Raw genomic sequence first — 12,258 nt, forward strand, 5'->3', positions numbered from 1 at the left:
AAAAAAAAAAACATTCCGGATGAGATAGCGAGACCAGTGGGGTCTCCGTGGATTGTTATCGGAAGCAAAGCGAAGGAGGCGGCGCCGGGAGCGGAAGCAAAAGCGAGGCTGTAGAGCCGGCCTGTTGACTAAGCTCAGAAAACAGCTACTCAAACCTCCACTGCTAAGCCTCTACCTCTCCAACGCCAGATCCATGGTAAACAAAACGGACGATTTGGAATTACAGCTGGAATTACCTTATTCTATTCTATAATCAGCTGGTCAGTGCAGTACTAGTAATACTTAAGTGACTTACCCATCCAATGAGGATTATTTTCTTCTTTACAAGATGCCACATCTTAGGGGGGCTGACAAATCCTGAATTTCTGTAAAGATAACTGTCCAGAGATTTATAAGCACGCAGTGCTTCACCACTGAACAGCGAGGGAAAGTTGATGAGGTAATTATTACATGTCTGGGTATTCCGCTGGCAGTTCAACATCCACTGACACGGTCGTGAAAACTCCGTCCGGTAAGCCATAAGGGTCACTAATCTGTAGATCGTTTATTTTAGACATATATCTAGTTATCTGTTCATTAGAAAAATGAGCCGTGTAGTCCGTCGGTTGAAATTGATCCATTCTGTACACGAGTGCAGCAGTATTCAGCTGTGTTTTTTACCGACAAGATGGCGTCTGTGTACTTTCTGGTCACGTGACTGCAAGATCTCTATATGAGTAACTGTGTCCTTCCTGGTAGCTTTAACTAATCTGGCCATTTTTCTCTGAACTCTCTTATCAACAAGGCGTTTCCACCCACAGAACAGTCACTCACTGAGTGTTTTTTTGTTGTAAATTTTATTGCAATTGTTTTTCGCACCATTCTGTGTAAACTCTAAAGACTGTTGTGTGTGAAAACCCCAGAAGATCAGTAGTTTATGAAATACTCAAAGCAGTCCATCTAGTACCAATACTCATGCCACAGTGAAAGTCACTTTGAGATCACAATTTTTCCCATTCTGATGTTTGATTAAAGTGAATGTTAACTGAAGCTCTTGATTTGTATCTGTATGATTTTATACTGTACTGCTGTCAAGGGACTGGCTGATTAGAGAACTGCAAAAACAGCAGGTGGATGGGTGTTCCTAATAAAGTGTCTAGTGAGTGTAGTTTCAGTTTATTTAATTTGTTATTATTACCTATATAAGTGCACGACATTGGGTATAGGGTTCTACACCCTGTAAAGTAGATACCAGCAGTATGATGAAAATAGCAGCAGAATCGTTTCATCGCTTGTGCAATTAGCTGAAATTGGTCAATTTCATATTAGCACCACTTCCCAAATGTCTGGTTAATCAAAAACCGAATTATACCCACATGCAGTTTAAGAAAATAATTTTCCATTGATATTAATTTTGAGAGCTATCAATTAAATAACTATATTTAATCAACCTAAAAGATGGCTAATTGTCACCTTGATACACTCGACAAAAGCAATGCATATAGAGTCATTTATAATAGTTATAAATGATTACACCCAAGTTTAATATTTTTAAATGAGTGTCCAAACCTTGTCTTCAGTTTCCAACTTGTGGTCACCACAAGTACTAATCTTTTTTTATTATAAACAATGCAATAACATTCCCTAACTTTACTGAATTGTAGGAACTATAACTTTTATTTCTGGTGAAGATGAGCTCAATCTGACTGTTGAAATAGCTGCAGGGAGAAAAAATATCCTAATATACCAAGTTTGGAGTTAATATCTTGTAGTACAAGTTATTTATACCATCAGACAAACTTGTCAGTTTTTGGTAAATTCTTGATTTTTAAGAATTTGAGACATGAATTGTTAAATAAATGCTCCTGATAAGATAAATCTGGTCATTGTAATACAACCCCGATTCCAAAAAAGGTGGGACAAAATACAAATTGTAAATAAAAACGGAATGCAATAATTTACAAATCTCAAAAACTGATATTGTATTCACAATAGAACATAGACAACATATCAAATGTTGAAAGTGAGACATTTTGAAATTTCATGCCAAATATTGGCTCATTTGAAATTTCATGACAGCAACACATCTCAAAGTTGGGACAGGGGCAATAATGGCCCTTTTCCACTACCCTTTTTCAGCTCACTTCAGCCCGACATGGCTCGCGTTTCGACTACCAAAGAACGGCACGACTCAGCTCGCTTCAGCCCTGCTTAGCCCCTAAAACTCGCACGGTTTTGGAGTGGGGCTGAAGCGAGCCAAACCGAGCCGAGTGAGGTTGGGGGCGTGAGCAGACACTCCCCTGTGCACTGATTGGTGAGGAGGAGTGTCCTCACATGCCCACACACGCCCCGTGAGCACGCTGGGATCTGTAAACACCGTAAACCCGGAAGAAGAAGAATTATGAGAATTTCTGAAGCCTTATGCGCCTTGCCTCATCTATACGCTCTTGCCAGTATCTGTTGGCGTTGTCGGTGACAACAAGCCACAGAACCAAGACCAGCAACACTAACGACTCCATGTCCTCCATGTTTATTGTTTACTATCCGGGTCGTGAGACTACCGCTTAAAAGCTCACTGATGTCACTGTTTGCGCTGCTTAATGACATCACGTGACGTCCACCCACTTTCGCTAACTCCACCCAATGTGTCCACCCACTTCCAGCCAGCACGGTTCAGCGCGGTTGTAGTCGAAATGCAACTCCAACAGCCCCGCTCAGCTCGACTCAGCCCAACTCAGCACGGCACGGCTCAGCCCGACTCAGCCGCGTTTGTAGTGGAAAAGCGGCATTAGAGGCTGGAAAAGTTAAAGGTACAAAAAGGGAACAGCTGAAGGACAAAATTGCAATTCAATAGGTCAATTGGCAATAGGTCATTAACATGACTGGGTATAAAAAGAGCATCTTGGAGTGGCAGCGGCTCTCAGAAGTAAAGATGGGAAGAGGATCACCAATCCCCCTAATTCTGCGCCGACAAATAGTGGAGCAATATCAGAAAGGAGTTCAACAGTGTAAAATTGCAAAGAGTTTGAACATATCATAATCTACAGCAGGGGTCATCAAACTACGGCCCGCGGGCTGACTCCGGCCTGCCACCCCCCTTTGACCGGCCCCCCAGCCCCCCACCACTTGAACCGCCCCTATGAGGCAATCCCCAAAAGTGGTCATGGCCTATTTTTTTAAATTGCTTTTTGGCAAATATGTCTGCATCTTGTATTTTGTTGATTTTATCAATTAAAATTGATATTTAGTTATAAAATGAACTATTCATATTTTCCAAATTTTCGTCATATGCTCGCGATCAAGCAGTGACAGGCAGCGCACGCGCAGAGAACTGTCAGTGTTCAGGACAGCAAAATGGCTAGCGGTAAGCGAAAAGCTGACAGAGAGTGCAGAGTTTTTAAACAACAGTGGACAACCGATTATTTTTTCGTTCAGTGTAAGGACCGTGCAGTTTATCTTGTATGTAAAGAAAGTGTGTCGGTTTTCAAAGAATATAATCTGCGTTGTCATTACAAAACCCGCCACAAAGAGTATGCTAGTTTGCGAGGGCAAACAAGAGAAGACAGGATTCGGAGGATGAAATGCAGATTGGCTGCACAACAGAATGTATTCCTTCGCCAAACCCAGATCAACCAGGCTGCTGTCCGAGCTAGCTATAAGGTAGCTCACCTACTAGCTACCCATGGAAAGCCGTTTACTGATGGGGACTTTGTTAAAGTATGTATGCTTGCTGTGGCCAAGGAGGTGTGTCCTGACAAGAAGGATGCGCTCAACGCGGTGAGTCTCTCCGCACCTACTATGACCAGGCGAACCGAAGATTTGGGGGACAACGTGTATGACCAGCTGAATGAGAGCGTCAGAATTCGAGTTTTTTGCTTTGGCCATGGATGAGAGCAATGACGTGCAGGACACAGCACAACTGCTGTGATCTATTGATCTATCGCTCATATTATTATAATTTCACTGTTTTTTTTAAGTGTATTTATTTTATAGGCCTATTTATTTGACCTTTATTAAGTGCTGCACACAATTATTATTAATATTATTAATAATATCAACAGGCCTACCTACAATTTATAATTTTCCACTCACCTTTGCCAGTGTCAATCACCTCAACAAGGCAGATGTTTCTTACCTTGACAGCTTTGATGTTATTTTTATTAGAAAATAAATAAATGGAATATCTGTGGTATTTCAAATTAAAACAAAGTGTGAAGACTCGATTACTACTTTTGCAAACCACTAGTAAAGATAAACAAATATGTGCCAGGAATCAAGTGTTGATATAGTAGTGTGGATATAGTAGTGGGGATGGCTGTGCCAGGCTAGTAATCTCTACTACACAATGAGACCTGATGGTGGTCATATTTGTCTGAGTCATACAATTCTATGTTATATAGCTGACCCAACCCCCGGCCCCCCATCACAGTCAGGAACAACAATGTGGCCCCCAGAGAAAAAAGTTTGGTGACCCCTGATCTACAGTGATCTCATCTACACATCATCAAAAGATTCAGAAAATCTGGAAGAATCTCTGTGCGTAAGGGTCAAGGCCAGAAAACCATACTGGGTGCCCGTGATCTTCGGGCCCTTAGACGGCACTGCATCACATACAGGCATGCTTCTGTATTGGAAGTCACAAAATGGGCTCAGGAATATTTCCAGAGAACATTATCTGTGAACACAATTCATTGTGCCATCCGCTGTTGCCAGCTAAAACTCCATAGTTCAAAGAAGAAGCCGTATCTAAACATGATCCAGAAGCGCAGATGCCTTCTCTGGGCCAAGGCTCATTTAAAATGGACTGTGTCAAAGTGGAAAACTGTTCTGTGGTCAGATGAATCAAAATGTGAAGTTCTTTATGGAAATCAGGGACGCCGTGTCATTCGGACTAAAGAGGAGAAGGACGACCCAAGTTGTTATCAGCGCTCCGTTCAGAAGCCTGCATCTCTGATGGTATGGGGTTGCATTAGTGCGTGTGGCACGGGCAGCTTACGCATCTGGAAAGACACCATCAATGCTGACAGGTATATCCAGGTCCTAGAGCAACATATGCTCCCATCCAGATGACGTCTCTTTCAGGGAAGACCTTGCATTTTCCAACATGACAATGCCAAACCACATACTGCATCAATTACAGCATCATGGCTGCGTAGAAGAAGGGTCCGGGTACTGAACTGGCCAGCCTGCAGTCCAGATCTTTCACCCATAGAAAACATTTGGCGCATCATAAAACGGAAGATACGCCAAAAAAGACCTAAATCAAATCAAAATCAAATCAAGTTTATTTGTATAGCGCTTTTAACAATAAACATTGTCGCAAAGCAGCTTTACAGAATTTGAACGACTTAAAACATGAGCTAATTTTATCCCTAATCTATTCCCAATGAGCAAGCCTGTGGCGATGGTGGCAAGGAAAAACTCCCTCAGACGACATGAGGAAGAAACCTCGAGAGGAACCAGACTCAAAAGGGAACCCATCCTCATTTGGGCAACAACAGACAGCCTGACTATAATATTAACAGTTTTAACAGGTATAACCCTCAACTGTCCTCATGGGGCCGTCCTTCACAGGAGCGGTGCGATAAAACTCCGACCAGACACAGGGCACCAGGATGGATCAAGCAGGTCCGAGGGGCAGAAGAGGCCAGCATCTCAATCCCAGGATCAACATGTAACTCAGAGGGACAGATTGGGGGGGGAGAGAGAGAGAGAGAGAGAAAGAAAACACGTTGTTAGGTATGCCCTAAAAATGACAAGTATTAAATCTGTGTGGTAGGCTCGCAGAGACGAGAGTCTTTACATCAGGCATAACACACAACAATGGCATGTTAATATGGTAAAATATATCATGACCTGCTCTGGCTGGATGCTTGATTGGGTGATGGGAGCACACTCCTCAGCAATGATGAGATGCAGATGGAACCCTTAGGGCTGGCCAAGGCAATTCAGTTACATTTCACCAGGTCTGGGTCATGCGACAGAATGTCTGACGGCCGATTCCCTGCAGGCTACGATAGCCAGTCGAGGTCTCCACCCTCTCCACCAAAAGATTTCCTGTTGATTCCATGTAACTCAGAGGGACAGATTTGGGGTGGGGGGGAGGGAAAGAAAACACAGGTGGTTAGGTATGCCCAATGTCACCTGAATAAGTAGGAACAATATACATATTGCACCGAGTACAAGCAGGGACTCCGGCAACTAACTATGACAGCATAACTAAAAGGAGAGAGCCAGAAGGTAACACAGGCATGAGGGAGCCCCAGGACATAAAGCAGCCAGCCACTACACCGTCAACAAACTCGAGTGAGCAAGTGAGTGGGGACTGACAGCATCCATACATCCCAGTTTACCAAAACACTCTATGTCTGAGGACCCTCCAGATCTACTCCTTTACCTCATAAACACCATTAACAAAAGGCTTGACTAAACAGATCTGTTTTCAGCCTAGACTTAAATGCTGAGACTGTGTCTGATTCCCGAACATTACTTGGAAGGCTGTTCCATAACAGTGGGGCTTTGTAAGAAAAGGCTCTGCCCCCTGATGTAGCCTTCACTATATGAGGTACCAGCAGATAGCCTGCACCTTTTGATCTAAGTAGGCATGGCGGGTCATAGAGGAGCAGAAGTTCACTCAGGTACTGTGGTGCAAGACCATTTAGTGCTTTAAAGGTCAATAGTAGTATTTTATAATCAATACGAAACTTGATTGGGAGCCAATGCAGTGTGGATAAGACAGGAGTGATGTGGTCATATTTTCTAGTTCTAGTAAGGACTCTTGCTGCTGCATTTTGAACTAACTGGAGCTTGTTTATGCACTTATTGGAACATCCAGACAGTAAGGCATTACAATAATCCAACCTGGAGGTAACGAAAGCATGGACTAGTTTTTCTGCATCATGCAATGACATTAAATTTCTTATCTTTGCAATATTTCTGAGATGAAAGAAAGCTATCCAGGTGATGTTATCAATGTGAGTTTTGAATGAAAGACTGGGGTCAATAATCACTCCGAGGTCTTTTACTGCTGCACGTGAAGAAACAGAAAGGCCATCCAGAGTTACTGTGTAATCAGAAAACTTACTTCTAGCTGTATGTGGTCCTAGTACAAGTACTTCAGTCTTGTCAGAGTTAAGCAGAAGGAAATTAATAAGCATCCAGTGTCTAATGTCCTTAACACATTTCTGAATTCTATTAAGCTGGTGTCTCTCATCAGGTTTTGCAGAGACATACAACTGTGTGTCATCAGCATAACAGTGGAAACTAATACAATGTTTACGAATAATATCGCCCAAAGGTAACATATATAGAGAAAAAAGCAGTGGACCCAAGACAGAACCTTGTGGAACACCAAACTTTACCTCGGTACGTCTAGAAATATCACCATTTATATCAACATACTGATAACGATCAGTTAGATAAGACCTGAGCCAGGAGAGGGCCATTCCCTTAACTCCCACAACATTAAGGCCCTGTCCACACAGCAACGGATTCAGGTGACTCCGATACAATTGCTTATCGTTTAGGCCTGGCGTCCACACGGCACCGGCGTTTTGGGTGCCCAAAACGCAATCTTTTTGAGAACGGGTTCCAGAGTGGAAAGATTTGGCAACGTTGCCGTTGCGAAGTCGTCTGGATGAGTAGAACGGATTTGTTTACGATGACGTCACAACCACATGACTGTGAGTGCTTCACGCCGGGTAGAAGTGTAACGAATATCACCAGGAAAAAGCCTTACAGAGCACTAGTGAGAGTGAAACACGAGCTTGGATATTATTATTATTATTATTATTATTATCATTATTATGTTCAGTGTTAGTTCACAGTAGTAATGCAAGAAGCAGAATAGTGACAGTAATAGTGAAGCAAAAACATGCAATTGTACAAACACTGCAGCTCTACAGCAAAATATTCATTTATGAAATGGTCCGATTCTTAACACCAGTAGTGCCAATGATCTTCTCATTGCGATGCGAGTTGTCAACAAATCCTATAACTTGGTTCATGAAAAGCGCTTACAAAATATTTTCACTGTGAATATTTATTGTGTAATGGTGCAATCCCGCCAGCAAAAATAGGGGAAAAAAAGAGCGATCTCACCTCTTCAGATGTTGATTTAAGTCCGACAATACATTCCTCAAAAAGGGCGTAGAGGAGCAAATTAATCCAATTTATTCTGGACCATTAAAGACGCTGCCTTCCGCGTAGAATCATACGTCATCCTCGCCGCCATATTGGAGAGGTCAAAGCGGAGAATAAAGATTAGCTGCGTTTAACTGTACCAACAGGTTTACCGTCCAAACGAGATCATATGGGATTACCTTTCACAGGTGAGAAACAACAAATTAATCCATCAACGTGTATCATTCAATTTATTCCGGACCATTGAAGACGCCGCCTTCCGCGTAGAATCATACGTCATCCTCGCCGCCATTTTGGATAGGTCAAAGCGGAGAATAAAGATTAGCTGTGTTTAACTGTACCAACAGGTTTTCTGTCCAAACGAGATCACATGGGATTACCTTTCACAGGTGAGACTGGAAAAATACTTTTCATTATATTTGGTCATTATAATGTAATTTTACAAACAGATTTTCCTGACTTTGTGGCTAATATGAAGTCTCGCGCATAATAGTTTATGCGCATGCATCGTTACTTCTTCTATTGTTCTGGTGTCTCCGAAGGGACCGTCTTACAGCGCCCCTAGAGGTGTGGCATGTGTATTGCATCGTTTTCAGCAAGCGTTACGTTGCATTGCCATATGGACCTGATATTTTACTGATTGTTGCCCATTTGGACGCGATATATTTTTAAATAACATCTCGTTGCCGTTGTCGTGTGGATGTAGCCTAAGACAGTTGAGCAACTAGAATCCTATATTAGACAAGAATGGATTAACATTCCTATCTCTAAACTTGAGCAACTTGTCTCCTCAGTCCCCAGATGTTTACAGACTGTTGTAAAGTGAAAAGGGGATGTCTCACAGTGGTAAACATGGCCTTGTCCCAACTTTTTTGAGATGTGTTGTTGTCATGAAATTTAAAATCACCTAATTTTTCTCTTTAAATGATACATTTTCTCAGTTTAAACATTTGATATGTCATCTATGTTCTATTCTGAATAAAATATGGAATTTTGAAACTTCCACATCATTGCATTCCATTTTTATTTACAATTTGTACTTTGTCCCAACTTTTTTGGAATTGGGGTTGTATACTAAGCAGGCCCAGTTTAACCTTGACACCAAATTTTAGCCTTGTATCTTTTAAATAAATTTTAATCAAGCTATGCAAAGTCCACATTTTGGTTATTTTTGTGAACTTTCTTCTGTTTGGCCAAGTGACTCGGAAGGGTTTTTGACTCAAAATATTTTCAAAAGTGACTGAAAAGAAATAGGCTTCAACGAATTACCTATGTGTACCAATATAATAATAATAATAATAATAATAACAACAACAACAACTTAAATTAATTGGTATGCAAAATTACTTAATTAAGAAATGCATGACATCTGAAAATCCTACCAGAGCCAATTTTGCCCGTTTCCAAAAGAGACAAAAAAGGGCTTCATGCACTTTTAAAAGCCCTTGCATTTGTTTATTATTCAAGACAGAGGCACAGAATTTCTAGGAATTCACACTGGCAGTAGGTAAAGTTGCTAAAAAAAAGCAACTAAAGGCCTATGCAACCTTTTACTTTTGCAGATATGGAGTCACAAAATGCGCATTTTCATTTTTGATGACCGCTGAATTTGGGGTACCCATCCATTATCCGTAACCGCTTATCCTGTGCAGGGTCGCGGGCAAGCTGGAGCCTATCCCAGCTGACTATGGGGCGAGGTATACCCTGGACAAGCCACCAGATCATCGCAGGGCTGACACAGAGACAAACAACCATTCACACCTATGGTCAATTTAGAGCCACTAATTAGCCTAACCTGCATGTCTTTGGATTGTGGGGGAAACCAGAGCACCTGGAGGGGACCCACGCAGACACTGGGAGAACATGCAAACTCCACACAGCAGGGCTGTGCAAAATTCAGAATTTAATTCAATTTAATGAATGAATTGGAATTTGAATTGGCTCCACCCCACAGGATGTTGAATTTGAATTAGAATTACAGGAAGTGGAATTAAATTCATTGGCAAATACTGACCTCGGCCCAGAGGGCCTCAGTCAGTACTTTCAAGACCTCGGTCACGGTATTTCACGATACGGACCTCACAGCTGGTAAATAACGTTTATTTTTTTCACAGTCCAGTTTCCATCAAATCCTGCGCTCTGATTGGCTGGCGGGCAGGTCCGTATCCTACAATACGGACCCCAGTTACGGACCTCTGGCGATTTGCTCATTCACAACAACAAACATAGTAGCATTTTTTGTCAACATTTATCTTTTTTTAATGAGATTTATTTATAAGATTATCAAAAATCTTATAAATTTTTGCCAGCATTTCTCTGGAGAACAGCATTAATTTTACAGCATGGATAGTGATAACGATAGTCTTCACAGCGAAAGTGAGTTTTAGTACCCTGAGGAAGAAGAAATAAAAGAAAACATTTCAGGAGAAAGCTAAAAACCTTTCTTTTTGGAGAGATGGGGCTTTTTCTTCACCACTCTTCCATGAAAGTCAAACTTGTTCAGTCTTTTGCTGATTGGTTAGTCATGAACTTAAACATTTAACATGCTTCAGAGGTCTGTAGGTAAAATGATGTAGTTCTTGGGTTTTTCTTTATATTAAATGATGTGTCCTTGGTCTGAGGCCAAGTTTACATTAGACCGTATCTGTCTCGTTTTCTTCGCGGATGCACTGTCCGTTTACATTAAACCGCCTGGAAACGGGAATCCGCCAGGGTCCACGTATTCAATCCAGATCGTGTCAGCTCCGGTGCTGTGTAAACATTGAGATACGCGGATACGCTGTGCTGAGCTCTAGCTGGCATCGTCATTGGACAACGTCACTGTGACATCCACCTTCCTGATTCGCTGGCGTTGGTCATGTGACGCGACTGCTGAAAAACGGCGCGGACTTCCGCCTTGTATCACCTTTCATTAAAGAGTATAAAAGTATGAAAATACTGCAAATACTGATGCAAGTACTGCCCATTGTGTAGTTATGATTGTCTTTAGGCTTGCCATCCTTCCACTTGCAAGTGGTAAGTGATATGCGCTGGGATCACACACACAGCGGCTCAGTCCCGAATCACAGCTTGTGCACTTCACTCGCGTGCTCTGTGAGCTGCGCAAGGCCGGAGTGCGCACCCTCCAGAGGGCACTCGCTGTTCAGGGCGGAGTGATTTGGAGCACAGGATGCCTGTGGAGCCGAGCGTATCCGTGTATTGGTGTTGCTGTGTGCACGCAAATCGTGTATTGGTGTTGCTGTGTGCACACTAATCGTTTTAAAACCGTTAATCTGATGATCCGCTGATACAGTTTAATGTAAACATGGGCTGAATATGGTGGGACACCCACACCTGGAAAGACTGGCAACTGTCTTGAAGGCTCCCAATTTGTAAACAATCCTTGGTTGATGGGTGCATACTTACAGAGGTCTGTAGGTAAAATGATGTAGTTCTTGGGTTTTTCTTTATATTAAATGATGTGTCCTTGGTCTGAATATGGTGGGACACCCACACCTGGAAAGACTGGCAACTGTCTTGAAGGCTCCCAATTTGTAAACATTCCTTGGTTGAAGGGTGCATTTCAAATTGTTTGACGATGGCCTTATAACCCTTTCCAGATTGATGAGCAGCAACAATTGCTTGAGGTCATGGCTGGCATCTAACCAAACTGCCAAAAGTTATGCTTTCAACAAAGTAGTCACACTTCTTGGATGATTATCTAATATTGTGCATTTCATTATCAACACCTAGCTGCTAATTACCCTCTTAATGATTATGAAAGTAGGAAGGGTATACTTATTTACATATACATATGTTTGTGAATGTTTTTTTTCTTGTCAAAGTGACTACATTTTGAAATCTCTTGTGAAATATGTTGCATTTTCTTGTTGTTAGCTGAGGTTGGTTGTTTGTGCTTATAAAAGTTGGTGAGGTGCACACAATTATTCCTTAGGTCCTGATAAATAAAAACTTGTACTGTGTTTAGTGTACTTTCTTTTTACTATTTAAGGCTCATATATAGAAAAAATAAAACACCAAAAGCTACATCATGTCACCGACAGGCCTCTGTAAGCAGATTAAATGTTAATGTTTGTCACAGCACTATCAGAAAAGGCTTTCATGGAAAAGTGACGTGGAAAAAGCCCCTTCTCTCCA

Source organism: Neoarius graeffei, chromosome 14, assembly GCF_027579695.1.
Source record: "Neoarius graeffei isolate fNeoGra1 chromosome 14, fNeoGra1.pri, whole genome shotgun sequence".
NCBI lineage: Eukaryota > Metazoa > Chordata > Actinopteri > Siluriformes > Ariidae > Neoarius > Neoarius graeffei.